The 23,315-nt window shown below is 46.6% G+C and overlaps 4 long non-coding RNA genes and 1 other non-coding gene across 5 annotated transcripts; 2 read left to right on the forward strand and 3 right to left on the reverse strand.

The window, feature by feature from the left end:
* The first annotated feature begins 84 nt into the window (after nt 1-84).
* On the forward strand, nt 85-167 carry TRNAL-UAA (transfer RNA leucine (anticodon UAA)). Its single transcript has one exon. It is a non-coding gene; the product is annotated as a tRNA-Leu (tRNA).
* Nucleotides 168-4,956: 4,789 nt separating this feature from the next.
* Nucleotides 4,957-6,385, reverse strand: LOC131513638 (uncharacterized). The gene is made up of 2 exons (XR_009262679.1): nt 6,056-6,385; nt 4,957-5,856 (listed from the first exon to the last, which is right to left on the reverse strand). It is a non-coding gene; the product is annotated as an uncharacterized LOC131513638 (long non-coding RNA).
* A 2,315-nt stretch (nt 6,386-8,700) lies between these two features.
* LOC131513637 (uncharacterized) lies at nt 8,701-11,758 on the reverse strand. The gene is made up of 2 exons (XR_009262678.1): nt 11,199-11,758; nt 8,701-9,615 (listed from the first exon to the last, which is right to left on the reverse strand). It is a non-coding gene; the product is annotated as an uncharacterized LOC131513637 (long non-coding RNA).
* LOC131513636 (uncharacterized) lies at nt 10,653-16,497 on the forward strand. The gene is made up of 2 exons (XR_009262677.1): nt 10,653-11,000; nt 12,027-16,497. It is a non-coding gene; the product is annotated as an uncharacterized LOC131513636 (long non-coding RNA).
* On the reverse strand, nt 15,935-20,048 carry LOC131513635 (uncharacterized). The gene is made up of 2 exons (XR_009262676.1): nt 18,732-20,048; nt 15,935-17,383 (listed from the first exon to the last, which is right to left on the reverse strand). It is a non-coding gene; the product is annotated as an uncharacterized LOC131513635 (long non-coding RNA).
* Between the last annotated feature and the right edge of the window lie 3,267 nt (nt 20,049-23,315).

Consider the following 23,315-nt stretch of genomic DNA (forward strand, 5'->3'; position numbering starts at 1 on the left):
TCAGAAACCCGGGGCTTCCTTCCTGCGCGGCGCGAATACCGTGCTTGCAACAAAAAAACAGTTGCCGGGGGCAGAAGCCCAGCCACCGGGATGGCCGAGTGGTTAAGGCGTTGGACTTAAGATCCAATGGGCAGGTGCCCGCGTGGGTTCGAACCCCACTCCCGGTAGGGCGAGTTTCTGGAGGCTGGAGGCCCCCCTGGGGCGGCGCCGGCGGCGAACACGGCCTGACCCCGCGCCTGCTTTTCTTCTTGTCCCTCCTACGCTGTCCTCAAGCAGGAGCACCTGCGCGAACCGAACCGATTTTTGCTCGGACCCCCTCCGAGGGCCAGCGTGAGGCCCTCCTCCCCCCCCCCCCTCCCCACGCGCCGCCCCAAGTCCACAGTCTTCCTAAGGAGCTGCTCCTCCTGCGGGCCTTTCCGTCCCAAGGGGGACGGAGGCCTGGGGCCCCGCCGGACGACCACCCGCCAGGTGCACCTCACGCCCCGCTAGGCTGCCCCTGCGGCTGGCTCTGAAACACGGATGACCCCGGGCCAGCGGAAGGTGGATGTCTGCAAACGGAAAGACGCTCCCGCAGGGGGGTGTTAGCTTGCCTTCCGGTCAGTGTTGTTGGGCATCTTTTCAAGTGGATGAACCCCCTGGGTCTCCTCTCGTGTGAACTTATTATATCCTGTACTCATTTCTCTCCTTCCCTGTCAGGTCTTCCTCTTAGGGGAAACAGGAGTCCGTCGGGCCTTCTGTCGGTATGTCACAGGTTTATTTGCCTTGGAACTTGGCAGGGATTTTGGAGGCGGACACTTTGGACTGTGTGCCCCCACAGTGATCAGCCTTCTGGTTCAATGTCTGACTTGCATGTGCCTTTTCCTGCTACAAGAGCGAGTGACAGAGGAACGCCATTTCTTCTGCCATGGTCATGATTTTTTTTTGTATCTAGATCTCCGAGGTATCTGATTTTTCCCTGTGTTTTAGTATGCGAGATACAGATCTAACTCTACCTTATTTCCAGGGGATTACCAGTAATCTTAACACCATATTACTGAATGTCCATATTCTCCCCATCCGTTGAAATGCCGGACTACTAAATTCTGTTCTCTAAAATGCATAGGACCAGATGATTGGAAAGACCATGAACCTTGGAACTCAACAACCAATGTTCTAATTCTGGCTTTCCCATGGCCTCTCTGAGCCTTGATTCCTTCCTTTGTTACATGGAGACAATAACCCTTATCTCACGTAAACGCCTGCTGAATTAAAGAAGTCTCTCTGCCTCTGGATAGATTAGTCATCTTTCCCCTGAGAAGAAACTCACACACTTCTTTTGTAGCAGTCCTTAGCAGAAACCCCGAAATCAGATTTAACATCAGATAAAATTTGTCCTGATAGCTAAATTGCTTCTATGTTTTGAGATCAAACATCGAGATTCCACATTTGAACGTTCTCTGATCCTGGGGCAGCTCAGTGCATCATTCTCATGAGCGGCCTTGAATTTCAAGTGTGAACGTTGAGTTTCACGTTTGCTCCCGGCCATCCCCGGCAGAAGGAAGGAACTTCCTGTGTCTTCACGGTCAGAAATAAGTCGGTTTGAGAAAGACTAACGTTCCATGGAGAGGCAAGACTCCTCCCTACCAAAGGTGGTTTCTGTCATCTTTTTTCTTTCCCGTGAATGAGGTAGAGAGAGGACGGGTGGAAGTGGAAGATTTATTTTTTTCTCAAGTGAGATTCCAGATGGCAAAGATTTTACCCCAACTGAAATCTGCTAAAGAGAAAACACAGCAGTCTCTCAGTGGTCGGTTAGCGATGTCGTGCAGACTGGTGCCCAATGACACCGACTCCAGGTTCCGTCACTGCACAAGTTCTCTTATGTCACATCTCCCCACCAGAGAGTCAACTCATCTAAAATTACCATCCCAAACCCATCTCTGCCACCAGGAAGATCTGAACCTGTTGTGTCAGGCACTTGACTTTATTAACTTCCTCCCGATCATCAGTGATGCTGGCGACTTCCACGCAGCCCCAACCTCTCCTGTTGTTCCTCGAGGCAGGTAGAATTCCGTGATGGCCTCCAAGTTGCCCTCCCACGGTGTATAAGCCCTGTACAATCCTTCACAGATACTAGTCTTTCATCTAATACATAATTAATAGCTACCAATTCATCCCTTAAACTAGTTTATATACATAGTTTATAAATATATATATAGACCATAAATGGCACATATGGTACATATATATGTGGTGTGTATATATATATATATATATATATGGTGTATATGTATATATTTTACAACATGCATCTTGATATTGGGAATGCAACACTGAGGGAAAAACAAACTAAGTTTCTTTCCTCCCACCCAGGCTTTCTGGGTAAAGGAAGAGACACACAGGTGGCTTTTATTTTCAACAGGAAACCGATTCGAGGAGGAAACTGCGGCTTTCTGGATTGGTTTTGTCTTTGGACAGAAATCGTCAAGCCAGCCACACTCCTACCACCTCACCCTGGGCCATCCTCTCTTTACTGCTTGCGCCAGCCTTCTCCAGAGAAACAGAACGAGTAGGGTGGAATATATAGGTTGGCTCCTGTGAATATAGAGGCTGAGAAGTCATCAGATCTGCAGGCAGCAACTGGGAGGCCCAGGAGAGCCAATGGTGTGGTTCCGGTCCAAAGAGCAGCAGACTTGGGATTCAGGAAGAGCCAATGTTTCAGACTGAGTCCGAGGGCAGGAAGAAATGGCTGTCCCGGCTCAAAGTCCGTCTGGCAAGAGGAGTTCCGTCTTCTTCAGGGGAGGGAGGCCCATTTTTTCTACTCAGACCTTCAACTGATTGAAGGAGGCCCACCCACATTAGGAGGGCAAGGTGGTTTACTGTCTACTGATTTAAATGTTAAACTCACCCCAAAACACCCTCATGGAAACATCCAGAATATGTGACCAAGTATCTGGGAACCCCATGGCCCAGTCAAGTTGACCCATAAAATTAACCATCACACCAGTTCCGTGTAAGCAAAACCATGATTAAAAAACAAGGAAGGACAATTTTCACTAATCTCAGCACAGTGAGAATTTAAGAAACAATGCAGTATATATAGCTTTTGCATGAGTAATATATTCACTTGGCTGAAAAACGAGAGAGTATTAGAAGCTTCCTGAGGTCTGTGGTCCCTCCTTCCCCATCTCTGCGGGTCTCACCAACACCTTTACCTCAGTTTCTTATACAACCTTCCTTTTCTTAATGATACTTGCAAATATGAACGTAGTCTTATCTTACCTAACTTTTTACATAAAAGAGAAAATATTTACCCACTGTTCTACAGCTCCAATTTTCGGGTAATGCACATGGCCCAAGTGTGGCTTATTTTCAGATGAGTTTATCCAACCAGGAAAGAGTTGGATCTGAACGTTTCTTTCCCACTGCACCTCTAGAGAAGGGAATGAAAGCAAAGTGTAGGAGCTAGAACGGAGGAGGAGAACTAGAGGGGACTAGAAGGGAGGAGGAGAAAATGAGATCCCCATTACTTTTTTTTTTGCTCTTAGGGACAAAATACTTTTTGTCTGATGCAATATAGTGTTCAGAGATACCTGAAGTAGGGGTTTCGAAGCAGCTAGTGATCAAGGGAAAGTATATATTCATCCAAGAAATATTTATTAACCTTCACTCTTCAGAATGTAATAGTTATTATTTTTTAGCAAAGATGCTTAAGAAATAGCATTGTTAAAAAATGGATAATCCTTTTAAAAAATGGATGTATGTATACGTATGTATATAATGTCCAGCAGTATCTATACTGCTATATATACATTTTATATATATATAAAATGTGCTTAAGTGTTTACTTAATGTGGGAATATATATGTATATTTTTGTAGCCATATTTTTTATGTGTTTTGGCAACAATCCTCTGTAATACTTGTATAATTAAAAAGGAGAAAAGTAAATGCAGAAATAGTGAAAAAAAAACCAAACAACCAATCCTTTGGATCTTTATAAGTGGAGAAAAGATGAAATACTTAAAAAAAAAAAAAAACTTTATGAAGAATCTTTCGTCCTGACAGTGTAAGGTGGACGCTCAGGGTTCCTTACCCAGGATGGGAGTCGTCTGACCTACAGTCTGTATCAGGGCTAGTGATGAGGAAGGTTGAAACGATAGAAACTTAGAACAGTGAACACTCTTGTTGGTTATCAGGATTCCAGTATGAATTCAGTTCTCTAGATCAGGGGATTCCTGCAAAGGTGGCCACTCCCTGATCAAAAGATAAATGTGCTTTTAAAAGACCATGGGGTAGACTAGTTCGGAAGGAAGACTTCGGAGCAGATTCCCCAGATCTAGAGAAGCCGACCCCTTACTGAGACCCTGAGAAGAGAAGGGTTCACGGACACGTGGACACCGCAGCAGAGCGATCTTGCCTCCCAGTTCTGCCTCCGCCACGTACCCCCCCGCCCCGCCACAGTGTCTCACGGTTCCAGTGGAGATAATAACCCCTACGTCACCGAGTTGTGAGGACACACACACACACACACACACACCCCGCGTGCAGCACAGCAAGTAGGGAGTGCTCAGTAATCACTGGTTCCTGTGCCCCATAAAAGAAAACCATTCCCTTCCTTGATAAGCTGTCCTGATGAAAGTGTTCCTGATTAATTTCTGTAGCTTTTAAAACATTCTAGACGTTCACTTCTCACTTCTCTAACACTGTCGTCTCATCCACACTTTTACAGGCCGAACACCTGAGTCAGGTGCTCCCAACACATCACCCCGGGCCTGGCCGCGGGCCTCCGGCCTGGCGATCTGACTCCAGTCTCCAGGACCCTCTGCGGTCCCACAGCAGCGGTGTCGTGAGTAGCGCCAAACGGTCACCGCCCTTCCACCAGAGCGAGGAAGACGGCTCCGCCAGCCGCGGACGCTGTGCCCGCCAGCAGCACTTGCCGAAACGACACTGTGGGGAAAAGTGATCAGTCACAACGCTCCCAGAGGGAGGAAGATCTTTATTGAAACTTCAACTTCACAGATGGAGGAAGAGCTTTGTTAAAGACGATGAAATACTGTTACGGAACAGCCCAGTAAGTGCACATTTGTAGAGAAAATGGAGGAGAGGCATCTTGTAATTTAGGAACCAAAATACAAGACTGCCTCTCTGCTTCTTCACACACGATTCTACCCCTTCACTTCCTCCACCACGAAACACACCTCTGATCCACGGCTCTACAAAGACACCTGAACAGAACAAGGGGGAGAGTCGGGGACACTGCCTTTGGGGTGGGTGGCTGAGAAATCGCCAGCTGCGGGTAGGGAGCCCTCTTCGTTCAGTTCGCTCTCTCTGCTTGGTTTTCGGCTCAGTTTCGGGTCTTCTGACGAGACGGTGTCCATGTGGCTTGGTTGAGATTTTAAAACTCCAACAGCTCCCAAACCCTGGGAACTGTGAAGGCAGAGGGCTCCTGAGAAAACAACTATGCTGATGACTCTGGTGGAGACAGTCTCTAATTTTCAAGGAGTGGAACAGGCCCAGAGACTAAGGTGTGGTTTTGCGATCACCCCGTAACACAAGGTCCAAGCTGACAGCGTCCAGCTGTGTGACTGGGACGGAGACACAGGGCCCTGCACCCAGAGGGGCCTCCTGCTCGGCCTCCTGCTCTGCCGTCACTATCTTGAAATGGTTGATGACCTTCGGCCAAGAGACCCCACAGCTGCATTTTGCACCGGGCCTCACAAAGCATGTAGCTGGTCCTACGTGTTATGTTCTACACTCTGCTGTCAAGAAAAGGAAGTAATTCTTCCCCGGGTTCTGCATTCTACCCCTTGTCCAAAGTGCGTTTGGTGCAGAGAGTGCTTCTTGATCCCACTTCTGGGGTTTATACTGCAAAACCGAGCTGCAGGAAGAAATCAAGCAAGAACAAAATTTTTAACATACATCCCGAAATCATGGGCAAGCACCATAAGGGACACTAATGCTCAGAACCGAAGAGGAAAAGGAGAAAGTAAGGAAAGTGACTACTGATGGAACTTGAGACTAAGGAAAAGGAAGACCAAAGAAACAAGCTTTATCCACTTCCCGGGAGGCTGACTGACCTTCCTCAATCAGAACCCGATGACCACTCCCCAGACAGGAGAAAGATGGCCGAGCCGGACAGGTGTATGAAGTAAGGACACTTTTGGTGATTTCTGGCGGGTCAGGTCCCCGAGCCACTTCCAAAGTTTGCAGATAGTGCGTAGATACCGAGAGGAACACAAGAGCCCGTGCCAACCCAAGACGGCGGAGAGATAGACCTTCTGATCAGCCTGTGCGGACACTTCACGGCTCCACTGCAGAAACATGATCCGTGAGCCAAACCGTCCTCCATACTGCGAGACCACTGTTTTCTCCTAGATTTTTCTTTTCCTTGGCACTCTCCTCAACGTTTTTTGGGTTTTTTTTTTAATTTTTTTTTTTTACGTTTATTTATTTTTGAGACAGAGAGAGACAGAGCATGAACGGGGGAGGGGCAGAGAGAGAGGGAGACACAGAATCCGAAGCGGGCTCCAGGCTCTGAGCCATCAGCCCAGAGCCCGACTCGGGGCTCGAACTCATGGACCGTGAGACCGTGACCTGAGCTGAAGTCGGACGCTTAACCGACTGAGCCACCCAGACTCCCCTCCTCAACGTTTTTTTAAAAAGCTCATCAAGCTAAAATCTTCCCTCTAACCCAAGGGCAAGATGTTCAGAGTTCGCTCCAGCCTGTCCTTACCCCTGACGGTGAAGATAAACGCATAGGAAACACCGTTTCTGGGCCTCAGGGAATAACCAGCAACAGAAAGTTCAAGCAGAACGAGCGAGCCGAGAAGGGCGCTGACCATGAAAATCCCACCCGGTGTTAAGGAGGCTAGAACCAGGGACGAATGGCAGAGTCTGAGAAGCCCTCCTTCTCTAGGACCCACTCCCCGGCTGTCCAGGCCCCAGGTGAGGGGAGCCGGTGAATGCGGGTGGGTGTCGGGCGCGGGCAGGAGCGGCTGTGGGGGAGCTGGGGAGGAGGGGACTTGAGGCTGCAGGTCGAACCTCGTCTCAGCTGGCTTGTGCCGGGCGCCCAGACTTCGAAGAGCGTGCTGACAAGGCTCTATTTCCAGGCAGCTCTATTTCCACCCAGGACACCAGGAAAGACCACCACACCAAGGAGGTGGCCAGGAAATGACAGCTGAGGACCCTGTCTCCGCTCGGTGTCTTCATGCTAAACCACCGCTGGAAAGGCATCACCTGAGAAAGGGAAGGGGCAGGGGGGAGTTTCCCCAGACTCTCCAGATTAACTCCTTACCCTTCAAAAACAATTCCTAATGATCCCTCATTCCTAAAACTTTCTTGAATCTCCCATCCTGGCCCACAGTTTAATTCCTTATTTAACAACTACCGTATGCCCACGTCATGCCCGACATTCTGTAATACTGCCTTCTAACACCGCTCCCGGGTCGGCTGTCATCCCCACCAATCCAGACCGCAGACTAACAGCCTCTCCCCCCATAACTTTATCAGGTCCTTCTGCTTAGAAGCCTCCTAAAGTCTCCCCAGCACATGTGATGTAACCCTTTGAGTAGCATCCAAGCCCTTCCTTAACCTAGCTTCACCCTATCTGTCCAGCTTTATTTCTGTCTACTTCCTCCAAAAATTCAACCTCTCTGCCAAAAAAAGTTCACCATACCGTTTCCCAAATCCTGTATAGGCAAGAGTTCCGGTATGGGCTCCATTTAAACCTTCTGTCCCATTGCCCACTAAGTACCATCCAAGTATCTCATTCACTTAGTAAGCGGATATGTCTTGACTACCCCCTGCGGTGCCCACACTGTTCCAGATGCCTGGTGTTGGTCTGCAAACAAATATGGTTACCATAGGGAGATCTCCCAAGAGTGGTGCAGCCCCTGGGCTCTGCTCGTCCCCATCTACCTGGTCCCCCTGCTTCTCTTCCCTCATCAGCCAGTGTGAATCTATCCTTCAAGGCCCAAGCTTCGGTTGGAAGCTTACCCAACCCCCATGTCCAAACTGTGTGCAGCCTGTGTGAATACATACGACAATGAAGTCATGTATCACTTCCAGCAAGGAGGCCAGCATGCGGCTGGAGTGGAGACAGAGAGTACATCGCCAAGGTGATGAGGGCCAGACTGGAGGATCCAGCAGTAACATTAAAGAATTTGGTTTTTATTCCGAGAAGCCATTGCAGCAGAGAAATAAGGTCGGACTCACATTTCTATGGATTCACTCAGTTGCTGTTTTATGATTAGACTACTGGGCAAGGTTTAAGCAAGGGACTCAGGGAGCTACTGCGATAGTGACACCGTATGACATCATGGTGGTCTGGAGCATGTGCTTATTGAGGAGGGCGCTGCCAGTTTCCCACTGGGTTTACTTGGCAGGTAGAGCCACTGGGCTTAGTGATGGATTAGACATGTGAGTCAGGAATGAGCTCCAGGTTTTGGATTCAGATCTGTAAGGACCACGTTGCTTTTTCCTGATACGGGTGAGATCAAGTTGCAGGCACAAGGGGGTGAGAAGCACTTTGATTTCGGACATGTTACATCAGATATACCTTTTTGACGTCCAAGGATGTTAGGTGATTGTATATACTCGCATGGGGATTAAGAAGGAGGTCCAGGGTGGAGACACAGGGATTTAAATCTGAGAAATGTCAGGAGATGTGGGAATTTTTTTTTTTATAATTTTTTTTTTAACGTTTATTTATTTTTGAGACAGAGAGAGAGAGACAGAGCATGAACAGGGGAGGGTCAGAGAGAGGGAGACACAGAATCTGAAACAGGCTCCAGGCTCTGAGCTGTCAGCACAGAGCCCGATGCGGGGCTCGAACTCACGGACTGTGAAATCATGACCTGAGCCGAAGTCAGCCGCTTAACCGACTGAGCCACCCAGGGGCCCCAGGAGACATGGGAATTGAAACCATCGCGAGTAAGTGAGTTTCAGTGTGGCCCAAGGAGAGAAACGATCCTAGGACTGAGCTCCTAGGCTCCTAGGAATGATCCTAGGCTTTCCAGGATTTAGAGACCCAGGGACAGAAGTACCCAACGAAGATGACTGGGAAGAAGTAGCCAGTGAAATAGGAAGAGACCAAATGAGAGAGGTGTCCCTGAAGCCATAAGAAAATGTTTCAAGAAGGAGGAAATGTCTGTGCCAAATGTCATCGATAAGACAAGTAAGGTGAGGAATGAAAATGGATCCTCAATTCATCAATGAAAAGGTCATTGCGACCTTGACAGACACTGTTTGAATGGAACGACAGAGCTCATCAGAAAGATGGATGGAAGAGGAGGCCCCCTGGAAGAACGGACAGAGGACGGACGGACACAATAACAATAGACAAGTCTTTGAAGAGCTTGTGGGAATAAAGGTCTTTTGTTTTTAACACGCAGAAGAGAGACCCTGGTAACCTGAAGGAGACGGCAATATTCCCGAGGCTAGCCCCAGATGAGAGGATGAGCAAATTACCCACGGTAACTAGGAAGAAAGGCAGAACACACACCCGTGAGGTCATAGATGAGGTCATGAGACTTTGTGGAAAACGTCTTCTATTTTCTCAGAGGAAGAGACGGCAAGGTCCTGGCCGAGGTGAGCACGGGGCAGGAGGTTCTGGAGACGGTGACAGGTGAGAAGTTACCTAGAAGAGAGGGCTGGGGAATGGTGTGGGATCGCGGGGCAGCACGAAGGGCTCACTCAAGGTTTATGGTCATGAGTTTACAGCTAGACAAGTCAGCCTGCTTTTTTCCAGTTTCATTCACTGTATGGGTGTAGGCAGTGAATAAACAGAAATGCAGATTTTTGATGGGTTGGCATTGCATACGAGTATTGATGAGGCAGGTGGGTTGAGGGGGTGTGCAAGAGGGTGGCTCTAATGGCGTCGGGTAAGGAGGGAAGTGAGGACGTGACGAGGGGGGTGGGCAACACGGGGGGGAGGGGGGGAGTGGACACAGGTGCCCTGGGGTCAGGGGGCTGATAGAGCTGAGGCCTGAGAGGGGATGAGTGGGAAGAGGTCACGGACAGAGCGAGACGCTTGAGGGTCTAACCATGTCTAAGTCAGTTTTAAACCTGCAGCTCTCAGCAGCAAGACACTGTGGACGGACAGATCAGCTCTGGAGGTCACAACGAACCTTTCTGACTTTGTGCTTCCATTGTTCGTTTTGGAGTTTTTAAAATTTATTTAAATATGAGTAAACACACATTTGGTACTTTCTACCTTTTACTTGTAAGTAGCAAAGGCAAGTAGTGGGTTACAAAACGTCCAGACTATACACACGCGCACGTACAGTCTACACGCAAGACAGATTTATGGCCGTGAGCCGAGGCTCAGGTTGGAAAGCCCTGGTCTGAGCCTGGGCCGTATGAGGGGCTGCGAGGAAGGGGCGGAGACAAGATCACGGGATGAGTGACCAGGGAGCTGGGAGGCCAGGAGTACTGGGAACGGCCTTCCCGGGTACTAACCTCACCAAGAATCACGCCAGGGGTCGTATCAGAGTGAGAGTACTCCAAGGGCTTACATTTTCAAAAAACGGGAGGACTTATCCCATCAGGCTGTAGATGACAGCAAAAATAAGGAGAAGGTGTGGCCAAGTCCTGGGGAAAAGTTTCCAGGCTAGGATTTTTTACGGAGGGGGAGAGAACAGTCTGGAAGAGGTGAGGAGGAGCAAGGGGCTAACACACTGGGGAGGAGCCAGCAGGGGGAGCGGGGTCACCAGGAGAGAACCCAGCTCTGGTGAGGAAGTGGACAGAAGGACCAGTCGGAGACTGAGAACACAGGCCACTGTGCCTGCTCATTGGTGGCCCACGGAGTGACATCATAAAGTGGGGAAATCCTTACAGACCCAGCATTTCGATCTAACCTGCCTCTGCCAGCACAGTGCATGATCTCATGTTCTCTTTCTCTGGCATTCGCTCAACACAAAGCCATCCTTTGTCAGTGTCCCTTTTTCTGCTCTGGAAGGAGGAGGAGACCCCACACTTGTGAACAAGTCCAGACGCGACTGAGAGCGACGTCAGGGTCACTAAGTGGCGAGCAGCTGACAGATTCGGGGCTGGGGGCGGGGGAAGTGTCACAATGCCGGAGTGCGGGGAAGACTTCCGGAGCCCTCCCCCCCCCCCCCGCCCCCACCCCCCTTCCTGGCTTCTCTATCCCCACTAAGCAACTGAGACCCAGGCCTCCAAAATACGAGGCCAAGGCAATGATGGAGTCTCTTAAGTGCCCACCTCCCCGCATTAGCACTTTCGTGTCAGTGTTGTTTGACATGCAGTCCTTCGCTCAGGGGCCTTTGCCGTCCTTCCTCCTCCTCCGTCCGCTGACTCCACTTTATGTTGCTTCCTGGCTCTTTTCCAGCGGAAAGGTTACTTTTTGTTTCCTCCCACCAGCCCGTAAGGTCACCGGGCGCAGGGACCTCGTCTGGGTCCCCCTCGCCTAGAACAGTCTGGCACGCAGTCACCTGTAATACCGGGTGAATGAACGAGCCCGTCACAGAATGACTGCACCAGCGCTCAGAAATGATAAATCACAAGTGGGATCGCCAAAACTGGACCCGTCGAGAGGCAGAGCTGCTTTGCGAGGAACTAGCTGAGCTTCCGGGACGGCCACAGCACCAGCAGGGGGTGGTCCCTGGAGCTAGGTGGCCAGCGGGGATAAAAGTCCACCACGAGCACCTGGGCCTCACTCCAGGAGCTGGCTGACTTGGTCAAGGTACACGAAGAAAGATGGTATTTCTGGAGCGAGAAACCCTGGATCTCCTTCTCCCCACACACCCACCAACTAGCAACAATGCAAGGACAACCCCCCCACCGCCCCGACTTTTTCTTTTGAGAGAGAGAGCACGAGTGAGTGGAGGAGGGCAGAGGGACAGAGAGCATCTCACGCAGGCCCCATGCTCAGTGCATAGACCTACGTGGGGCTCGTCCACCATCCCTGGCTGGGATCATGACCTAAGCCAAAATCAAGAGTTGGACAGTCAACTGACTGAGTCCCCACCCCCCACCCCCACCAAATTCCCTTTTTAAGAAATCAAAAACTAAAAGGTTTCTTCATCCTAGGGGATCACAGAACTCGACTCACCAAAACTAGTAGATTTGGGACACACTCTTGCTGGGTTTGCAAGGATATTCATCACCTTCAACATACCAGAGTCAGTGAATACCTGATACAACACATTAACCGAACAAAGGACTAATTAAGAGGTGCAGAAAAAGCATCTGACAAGACTCAACAACCTCTCATGATAAAACCTCTCGACAAACTAGGTTTAGAAGGATGTGCCTAAACGTAATAAAGATTAAATATGAGCCCACAGCTAACATCATTGTCAAAGGTGAATAAATGAAAGATTCCCTCTAAGATCAGGAACAGGGCAAGGATGGCCACTCTTGCCACCTCTGGTCATCACAGCACCGGAAGCCCCAGTCAGAGCCATTAGGCAAAAAAGAGAAAGAAAAGGCATACGAATCAGAAATGAAGAAGTAAAATGATCCCTGTTTACAGCAGACATGATCTAACATAGAGAAAAATTTTAAAGACTCCATTTTAAAAAGTGTTAGAATAGGGGCCCCTGGGTGGCTCAGTCAGTTAAGTGTCCGACGTCGGCTCAGATCACGATCTCATGGTTTGTGGGTTTGAGCCCCACATCAGGCTCTGGGCTGACAGCTCGGAGCCTGGAGCCTGCTTCGGATTCTGTGTCTCCCTCCCTCCCTCTCTCTGCCCCACCCCCCCCCCCACCTGTGCTCTCTCTCTCAAAAATGAATAAACATTAAAAAAACTTTAAACTGTTAGAACAGATGAATTCAATAAAATTACAGGATATGATATCAGCCCACAAAACTCATGTGTGCTACTAGACACAAATAACAAACTCTACAAAAAGGAAATTAGGTAAACAATGCAGCTTATTACAAAAAAGAATACTCAGGAAAAAACTTAACTGAGGACATAAAACACCTGTACACTGAAAACTACAAAACAAAGATGAAACAAAGAACTTACAAACAGACTTCCTCTTGGGTGGAAACCTTAATATTGTTCCAATGGCCACACTTCCTAAGAGATCTACAGACTCGATGTAATCCCTATCAAAATCCCAAAGGCATTTTTCACAGAAACTGAAAAAACAATTCTATAATTCATACAGAAGCACAAAGGACCCTAAAGAGTCAGACCGATCTTGAGAAGAACAAAGCCAGAGGCATCACACTTCCTGGTTTCAAAAATACTACAGAGATACAGTCATCAAGAGTACAGTAATGGCATAAAAAGACATATAGACCAAAGAACAGAGTGGAGAATCCAGGAATAAAGCCATGCATCTACGGTCCGCCAATCTTCAACAAGAATGCAAGATGGAGAAAGGATAGTCTCTTCGACAAATGGTGATGGAAAACTGAACATTCACACGCAAAAGAATGAAACTGGACCCTTATCTTACACCACATATGAAAAACAAACAACATACAGTAATAACTTATATGTAAGGCCTGAGATTTTAAAACTGCTACAATAAAAACACGGGGGAAAGCTTCATGACATTGGTTTTGGCAAGGATTTCATCGATAAGGCACCAAAGGCTCAGGCAACAAAAGCCAAAGCTGACAAGTGGGACTACATCAACTTAAAATGCCCTGCACAGCAAAGGAAACAACCAACACAGCAAAAAGACAACCTGCAGAATGGGAGAAAATATTTGCAAACCATGTATCTGATAAGGGGTAATTCTCTAAATACGTAAGGAACTGCTACAGCTCAATAGCAATAAATAAAACAAAAAACTAGTAGTCCAATTAAAAAATGGGCTAAAGACTTGAAAAGACATTTCTCCAAAGAAGATATATAAATGGCCCACAAGTATATGAAAAGATGCTCAATGGCATTAATCATCAGGGGAATGCAAATCGAAACCACACACACACACACACACACACACACGCACAATGAGATGCTACCTCATACCTGTGAGGATGGCTATCATCAAAAAAACAAGACAAAAAAAAAGGACAACGGTGCTGGTGAGGATGTGGGGAAAACAGAACACCCCCACCCTGTTGGTAGGAAGGAAATGATGCAGCTGCTATGAAAACAGGAAGGCGTCTTCTCAAAATATTAGAAGCAGAACTATCATGCGGTAGCCACCCGACTTCTGGGATTTCTCCGAAAGAGACAAAATCAGGGTCTGGAAGAGAGATTAGCACTCCCGTGGCCACTGCAACAATGATCAGAGTAGCCCAGGTGTGAACACCACCTAGACTTCCAAGCAGATAAAGAAAACCTGGTCTCTGCAGACAACGCGAGGTCATCCAGCCCTAAAACGGTGGCATTGCGCACTATTCCACCACACGGATGAACCCTGAGGATAGCATTCCAAGTGAAATAAGCCACTTCAGGACAAATACTGCATGATTCCGCGATTTGAGGAATATAGTCTAGTCAAATTCACAGAATCAGAGTAGAACGGGGGTTGCCGGGGGCCGGGGGCCATACGGAGTTACCACAGACACGGTTCCAGTCAAGGAAGATATCAAGCTCCGGAAATGTGCTGCGCAACACGGACCTCCGGCCAACGACCATCTATTGTACGTTTAAGAGGGTAGAGTTCACGTTAAGTGTTCTTTCCACAATAAAAAAAGAGAAATGAATCAGTGTAGTGACGGATGAGAGAAAAGCGAGTTCGTACAGACACAGGAGAAACTACAGGAGGGTGTGGGGCCAGCAAAGAATGAAACAGGCCGAACACCTGTGATTCTCAACTCACTTCCCCTCGTGCGGAGTCCACAGAAACCCCCTTCGGAGGTGAGGCCAGAAGTCCTAAGTGACGTGAAGGTTACTCCCTCAGAACTCAAGAATTGGTCTGTGACTGCTGCTACCGGGCCAAGAGGTCTGCAGAATTTAGGACGTATTCAGACCATGTGAATATTTACCTAAAATATGTGAAGGCTGAAGATGCCCCCGAGATACTCAAATGAGACCAATCACCTCTCAGCAGTGTATTGACGCCGCGAGTACAATTCGCGATTTGCAGGCTGGCTCCGTGTTGTTCTCTGCAGAAACGCGTACTTCCCAAGTGAGAGACTTCAAACCTGAAGGGATCTATCCGTTTAAACTCTGTAGAACATAACAGCGATGATTCCGAGAGCTCTCTCTCAGCTCCCGTAGTTTTCAAACCCGGACACACGTGCCCCCCTGGGAACATGTGGACACACTGTAAAGGAACCAGCTTGTGACCGTGGATTCCCACGAGACTCGTGACCGATCTGCCCGCAACCTGCTGCTTTCCCACCTTCCCTTTCGTCACAGCCCTCTCCACCCGGCTGTCCCAAATCACACCCTTCACGCTGACCCAAGAGGCACAGCCTCCTCAAGACGTCTCATGAGAGGACCCTGAAATAACGGCGTCAGTGAGCAAGTGAGCCTTCCATGACTTGTAACAAAATGGTTTCTACCCTATTTGCTTTGCACAGAAGTGAGGAGGGTCTAACCCAGCTGTCAGAATCAGAGTAACAATTTTATGACGCATAATGTGATGTGGGCATGTAACACAGGTGTCAGAAAAATTAGAACAGCATTCCCACTTCAAAATCCTTGAATTCCTACCTACTGATTCACGTAAACTGATATAGTCTCTCATCTACAGTAATGAAAATAGACATAAAATTGATACTGAACTTGTCCCATTCTTGCAATGAGGAATATTCATCCACAGATACATGCATTAATTAGAATATCTTAGCCACATCCATCTCATTAAGAGTGAATTTGCAACTCAATTTTACTTTATTAACCTATAAGTTAATAATCAAATATATCCACAATGACTTGATTTTACACTAATAAAAATTATAACTTAATGCTGAGAGCAAATGAACTCTTAAAGTTATTATGGTCAATGGAACTTTTTAAAAAAATTAAGTTCACTGTTTATACTATTTTATTGCAGAGAAGACAGGGTAGACCAAAAACAGCCATGTTTCAGTAGAATTTATTTTTGTGGGGTGGCGAATGAAAATACAAGTTCAGGCACAAAAGACGAGGATGTAAAATTTCAGATGTTAAAGCAAATTATTTTTTTTAATGGATGATAGTTGGGGCGCCTGGGTGGCTCTCGGTTGGTCAGGCATCTGACTCTTGACTCCTCTCAGGTCACGATCTCATGGTTCATGGGATCGGCCCAAGTCGCCTCTACACTGAGAGCGTGGAGCCTACTTGGGATTCTCTCTCCCCCTCCCCCGCTGGTGCTATCAAAATATATAAACTTAAATAAATAAATGGATGATAGTTCATTTAAAATAATCATCACTATGGTATTTAGATTCCACTGGATAAATTTAGGAGAGTGTTAGGGGAGCCTGGGTGGCTCAGTCGGTTAAGTGTCTGACTTCGGCTCAGGTCATGATCTCACAGCTTGTGAGTTCAAGCCCCGCATCGGGCTCTGTGCTGACAGCTCGGAGCCTGGAGCCTGCTTCTGCTTCTGTGTCTCCCTCTCTCTCTGCCCTCCCCCACTTGTGCTCTGTCTCTCTCTCTCTCTCTCTCTCTCAAAAATAAGTAAACATTAAAAAAATTTTTTTTTTAATTTAGGAGAGTGTCAGAACACATTTTAAAATGTCATCATTTACAATCTGACAATCATATTCTTTACCATCGTTTAAACTTATGATGGAGAATTTTATATGTCAATGTAAAAATGTTCAAGGGGGTGCATTATCTATTATCTTTCAAAGGGGTATGCTTTCAAATTCTGGAGATCACTTCTCTAGAATAGGAGTTCTTAACATGGGATGTAACGTAGTCATTATAGAAACACTAGTAGTTCGTCTTACTAGTTTTAGGACACTGGCAAGTCACTTAAGTTCGGCTCAGTCTACTTATATGTAAAATGGGGAAAGTACTCTATGTACAGAGATGAATCTGTCGAACTTCAGTATGCATTAGAATCACCTGGAAGGCTTGTTAAAACAGATTGCTGGACCCTTGCTCCCAGAGTCTCATTCAGAAGGTCTGAGGTCAGGCACCCAAATTTGCATTTCCAACGAGTTTCCAGGTCATGCTAACGCTGTTGGCTCAGGGACCGCGCTTGGAGAACATCTGGTCTATCTCAGGAGATCATTATGAGGACTTTCTGGGCTAGTACGTAACGTGGTGACAAGAGCAGTGGCACACAGCAGGGGCTACTACTTACCTGCCGGGTGGTCAGTTAGGATGGGACTCACTGCAACAGAAAAGTCTAGTTTTTCTCTGGGGTAAGTATGTCATTTATCAAGAAGTCCTCAGGTAAATCATCTAGGGCTGGCACCACTGTTCAAGAAAGCCACGAAGTTCCCAACCACCTTCTGTCTTCTTGCTTAACCGCCGTCGTCCTGTGGCTTTCGTCGTCATAGACCCGTGAGCGCTTCTGTTCCTCCCGGAATCCTGTCTGCATTCCAGATAGAGAGCAAAGCACAGGCTAAGGAGGTGATGGAGCATGACGGCCAAGTCACCCTCCACCTTTGACAAAGACTTCACTCTCTTTAGAGAAGTCACTCCCTTTAAAGAAATGTTTCTAGAAGCCCCTCACAAGTGATTTCCACTTGAATCTCAATGGTCAGACCCAGGTCACATGCCAGCTACTCCAACTACAAGGGAGTTGGGGAAGGAAAGACTTTCTGGCTCTAGCTATTACGGTGGCGGAAACCAAAGGAGAAACAAATTTGGATACAAGACAGACAGCACAGCATGTAGGCGTTGGCCACTGGTGGTCAATTCAACTTCCAGCCCCATTCCCTTCCTGGAGGTCAGTGGGTAGAGCTGAAAGTTCCAATACTCTAATCTCAAAATCCGGTTCCTAGAGCTTTCCAAAAAAGTCACTTCATTAACATAGGCTCAGGTGTGGCTGAAAGAAGTTTGTGATGATTAATAAAAGATACTCTTTTCACATTTAGCACTCAAAAGCTATTTCAGGAACCAAGTGTAACACCAAATATTATAACCAAAGACGCCCCTCTTACTCTAGTCTCTTAGGAAATGACAAAGGTTTTGGGAGCTACGAGCCAAGAACCATGGAGGAAGACCAAAATATATACCTAATGTATCATAATAGTTTATTCATAAATAAATAAACTTTCTTTACTAATATGGAAATCTCTAAGATATAACATTAAATGGAAAAAAGCGAGTGTCACATAACATATAAGAAAGAGTGAAAATAACATATCTTTGTATTTGCTTGTATTTCCACAAAGGAATTCTGGAGAGACAACTAAAAACACTAACAAAAACAGTTCCCTGTTTGCTGTGCCGGGGAAGGGAGTGGCGTGGATGGGAGGGAAGGTAGGAGTGAGACTTTACTGTGTACCTTCTTTATTATTTTCACTTTGAAACACATGAATAAATTGGGTTTTCAAAAACAAATATATAAGGGGCACCTGTGGCTCAGTCGATTAAGCATCCGACTTCGGCTCAGGTCATGATCTCACGGTTTGTGAGTTCCAGCCCCGCATCGGGATCTGTGCTGACAGCTCAGAGCCTGGAGCCTGCTTCCCATTCTGTGGCTCCCTCTCTCCCTGCCCCTCCCTCGCTCACTCTGTCTCTGTCCCTCTCAAAAAATAAATTTAAAAAAAACGTTTAAAAAATTAAAAAAAAAAAAAAAAAAAAAAAGAGAGAGCCCATAGCAGAAGCACCGCACTGGCTTCACAGTAAAAAAACACAGGTTTTGATGTCAGACGGACATGAATTCAAACCCTTGGTTCTGCCACTTACTAGCGATAGGATCTTGAGCTACTCACCGAGTTAAACTCTGGGCCTTGGCTTCACCAGCGTGAAAAACGGATTTAACAAAAGCATCTCTCGCTCAGGGTTGTGAGGATGAAGGAACACAACGTGTAAAGCGGTTCAGCAGCAGCTGGCATACAATCCCTCCACCTGTTGTTGTAATTACTGCAACAGAACAAAGGTCATTTTTTTCCCCAATCACTAGAGCTTTCAAGAACATCGCTGGATTTCCACATTAACTCCTGACAGAAAAGATACTAAAATTCCATCACCGAGCTCCTAACAGTGCCAGGAAATCCTTACACGGATTGCACCTTTGCTGAAGAAAACTCTGCTTAAACCGAGAAAAATATCGCGGCGTTCTTCAAATTCGATAAAAAGAGGTAAGATTCTTTCCCTCTACTCGTTGCTTGTATGACCCAAGTTTGTGACTCAGTACCGTGCTGGTAAATTTCCCTGGGCCAACGGATTGTAAGTGCCGGTTAAGCCACAATGTCTCCACCAGGCACCGCGTCAAAGAAGGGTTTCTGCCCGGAATAAAGAGGGGGCTCGGACAGCAGCCAGGGGTGACCACCACCGTCCGCACATGGACACTTCAGATGATCTCAAGGTCGAGGCCGGCTGTTGAGACAGAGGGGCTGCAGTAGTGACGACCACCTGTCCCCCCCAACCCCCGCCCCATAACTACCATCTCGTACTCATCTGATGCCCAGAATCGTCGGTCCCTGAACGCAGCCCCATTTTCGCCTCCCACGGAATACTCTTCCAGAAGATGCTGTTATCCGGGGCAGTAAACTCCAGCACCTGCCGCTCAAGACCCCGAACCCTCCTCCGCAGGGAAAAGGCCACACTGCTCCGGAGGGACTTCCCCTGGTGGGGCGGGGAGGTGCCTTCGGCTCCCGGGCCAGAGTCGCCTCTCGGCCCGGTCATCCGCGCACTCGGTTCCCTCCCAAAGGCCGAGGAGAGGCCCTTCCGTGCCTTGCCCCGCGCCGGCCGCTTCCCAAGCGAGGAAAGGGACCGTGGGGGCCAGCTCGTGTCCCAGACCCACGTCCACGACAGTTGCCCCCACGTCCCGCCCTCGTCAGGTTGTAGGCTGCGAAGCCCGGCCCTCCTCGAGCAGCCTCGAAGCGCGGAGGGGGTCCCGCTGGGGCCCCGGGATCGAAGAACTGGCGGCCAACTCCGCTGGAGCTCCCCGCCGCACAGCCACCTCCGAGTCCACCGCCGAGCGGGACGGCTAGGCTTCCCTCCGCGGCGTCACTTCCGGTCCGCTCTAGGAAGCTGGGAGGAGTCTGCGCCTCTATGGTTAGTTGCTCCGCCTGCCTTTCTCTCTCCTCCTTACCTTCAACCTGGGCCCGGAGGGGTTGGATTTGCCAGAAATTGTTTGGAAAACTTCAGAAGTATGCATACAAAGAGAGAATCGTATAATGAATCCGATAACCATATCTAACCCTTTCAATAATTATCAATTGATGGCAATTTTATTAATCTATAACGCCAACCCTCATTCCCCCAACACTTTGCAGGAAATCTCAGACATGAATCTTCCATAAATTTAGCACAGCCGGGGCTAGGGTGAGGCAAGTGAGCACTGCCTTGGGCACAAAATTTACAAGGCTACCAAAAAGCTTACCAATCGAGATAATATTTTAAAGCAATGTTTTAAAAATCAAAATTAATGCAAAAGATCCATAATGAATACAATATCAAAATTCTTAATAATCAGTATTACTGATTTTCCTTTTGTCTCAGGCTCCACTATGACTGGAACAAGGCTAATACTTATGTATCTCTAAAAGATAAGGACTCTTAAAAAACATAATCACAGTATGATCACATCTAAATATAACAAAAATAAGATCAAGCATTCAATTATTGTTCCAATTTTGCCACTTGTTTGATATCTTATAAATGTGTTGCATAATATAGTTATATAGAGGTATTAAAATTATAATATTCTATATAATATAGACTATATTATAAGAAGCATGTGTATAAGATACACATACGCATTTTAAAAAACAAGTGATTGGACATATATGTCTCTTCAGTTCCTTGAATCTATAGTTTCTCTCTCTCTCCCCCCTTTTGTTTGTAGAAGAAACTTGAGGCTTCCCAGTCTGGGTTTTGTTTCCCAAGGACTTTTAAGAATGCACACATCAGAAAACCAGTCTCTCACTTCAATGAAGAGAAGGAAAATAATCTTTCCTTCTGCCCTTCTGAGTTCTCGATGTGGGCCCCTATAATGTAAAGACAATTAACAACGCACTTTATTTCACATGATTTATGTGACACGGGAGGCCTCCACAGGGAATGTCCCAAAGTTAGAGTTGCACACGCTTACACGGAATTGGACAAAGAGCAGTAAAATCAAGAAAATGTGATGAGGCAAGGTGGCAGGGGCTAGGGAGGTAATTGGGTGAAGTGACCAGAAGATACGGGTGAATTTAACAAGGCTTGTTTGCACGGATTTCCCTCAGCCTCAGCTTTCTATCCTTGAGAATCAAAATGTTACTCTTCTCCTGGTAAAAGGAATCAAGGTAATTACCAATCGAGATAATATGTTAAAGCAATATTCAAAGACATCTTTCACAGGAGAATTTTATCTCCTACTTTTAAGAATACGAAGAAAGGCTGGAGTGTTTTTCTTGTATCTGCTGCTTTTCAAAAGCGTTTCGCTCAAAATGACCATTGCACCGCAGGGGCATGTTTCAGGCTGCCATTGTCTGCCACCCTTCACCAGATTCTTCCTTATTTCCTAATGCCAAAGCCCATAGATCAGCCAACCTACCTCACAAAAGGAGAATTTTCAGCTGGACCACCTGAAGCTAGAGATCGAGCAGAGACTGGAACGGGCAGGGCAGGCCAGAGACCCAGACCCTTTCCCTCACCAGCCACACTGGTCATCTGGCTCTACAGTACGGCCTATTCACTTGGTTTCATGGCCTTTGAGTTGCTGTGCTGATGGAGGGGAAGAATTTCCTCTACCCTTCAAGTTTCTTCTAGCTGGTCTAAGAATTAAGTTACGTGAGACAGATCAACAGGAGGAGAAACCCCAAAGTTTAATTACATACATATGGGGGCCCCATAATGAGCAAAATTAAAAGCTTCCTTCCACAAGGAAATAATGCAAATCAAATGTCAATGATACGATAATGCACCTGAGCTAGAAAAAAAGTTAACATGAAAAGTTTTTTAAAAGAACCCAGGACAAAACTTTGTGCGAGCAAACGGGGAAGTCAGATCTGAGATGAAACAACCAGCGATTCTTAGGACAGGTAGAGAAGAACATAAATTGAATTTGGAAGTGAATGCGGTTGAAGGTGAGCAGACTATCACACCCCAAAATATGCCGTTTTAACATACTGGTTATTTGTAACTAAAGGTGTTTGAGAAACAATTCATGCATGAACAACACTCTGACCCTCCTTTGTCCTGCCAAAAGCAGGAGCAGAGTCTCCCATGTGAAGGGTCCCCTCCCTGTACCAGAAAGGTAGAGGACATCCTTAGCACTAGAGATAAGGATTCGGGGTCTACAAGATTCTGTTTGAGAAGCCTGTACAAATAAACCTTGTCACTTCTCCACCGTGAATTATCCCAAGTCCAAACCCCTTTGTGCTGTCAGTTCTTCACAAACTGATTGTTTATTTGCCTACACGGTAGGAAAGCTTCCTGCTTTGGTCACATTTTTGAGTTTCCTTTCTTTATGGGGTTCTCACATGTATAAAATTAAATTTATCTTCCTCCTGTGGATCAGTCTTATCTCAATTTAATTACTAGACCAGCCAAAGAACCTAGATGGGAAGAAGGCAAAAATTTTTCTGATCCTACACGGTGTTATAGGAACAAAATGGACCAGCAGTTTTGGGTTGATCCCAGAGTTGCTACAGTATACTTCAGCTCCAGTCTTTCAGTATCTTACAGTTTAAAATAACAGTTGTAACTAAAAGCTTATATAACAGTTATTATGTATCAAGCACTATCTGTGCGTTTTAAATGAGTTAACATATCGAAACATAACAACAAACCTATGAGGTAGGTATTATAATCATGCTCATTTTACAGATAAAAAACTGAGTCAGCATTCTAATCAGATAGCTCTACAGAACTTCCTTTTAACGAAGTCACTATGCTGTTTCTCAAAGGCACGTTTGTCATTTTGTCAGTGGATGATCATATTCCAAGGAATCGTCCTATTCAAATAACCAAGTTCATGGCATCTTGAATTGTACTTTAGAATATTAATTGCTCCAATTTTAAATTAATATTAATCTCATCATTAATACCGAATATGAACCGTGGACTTGAAAACTCCTGTCTAGATAAGAAACTCTGAGCATATGTGAGCCATGTATCCTGCACGATTGTCATGAGGAATTCTTTCTGGGAATTTCACTTTAATTACTTAGTAGGTTACTTCCTTTTATTTAGTTTCCCAATAAGGAAAAGAAGTATAATGAGTGTAAACATCCTACAGATTGATGATTCTTTTTTTTTCTCTTTCTTTGTTTTTTTCTAAATTTTTTTGTTATTGTTTGTTTTACATTATATAAGTATATATAGGGGCTCATTGCAGAAAATGTGGCTAAGCAAAAAGAAAA

Source organism: Neofelis nebulosa, chromosome 6 (genome assembly GCF_028018385.1).
Source record: "Neofelis nebulosa isolate mNeoNeb1 chromosome 6, mNeoNeb1.pri, whole genome shotgun sequence".
NCBI lineage: Eukaryota > Metazoa > Chordata > Mammalia > Carnivora > Felidae > Neofelis > Neofelis nebulosa.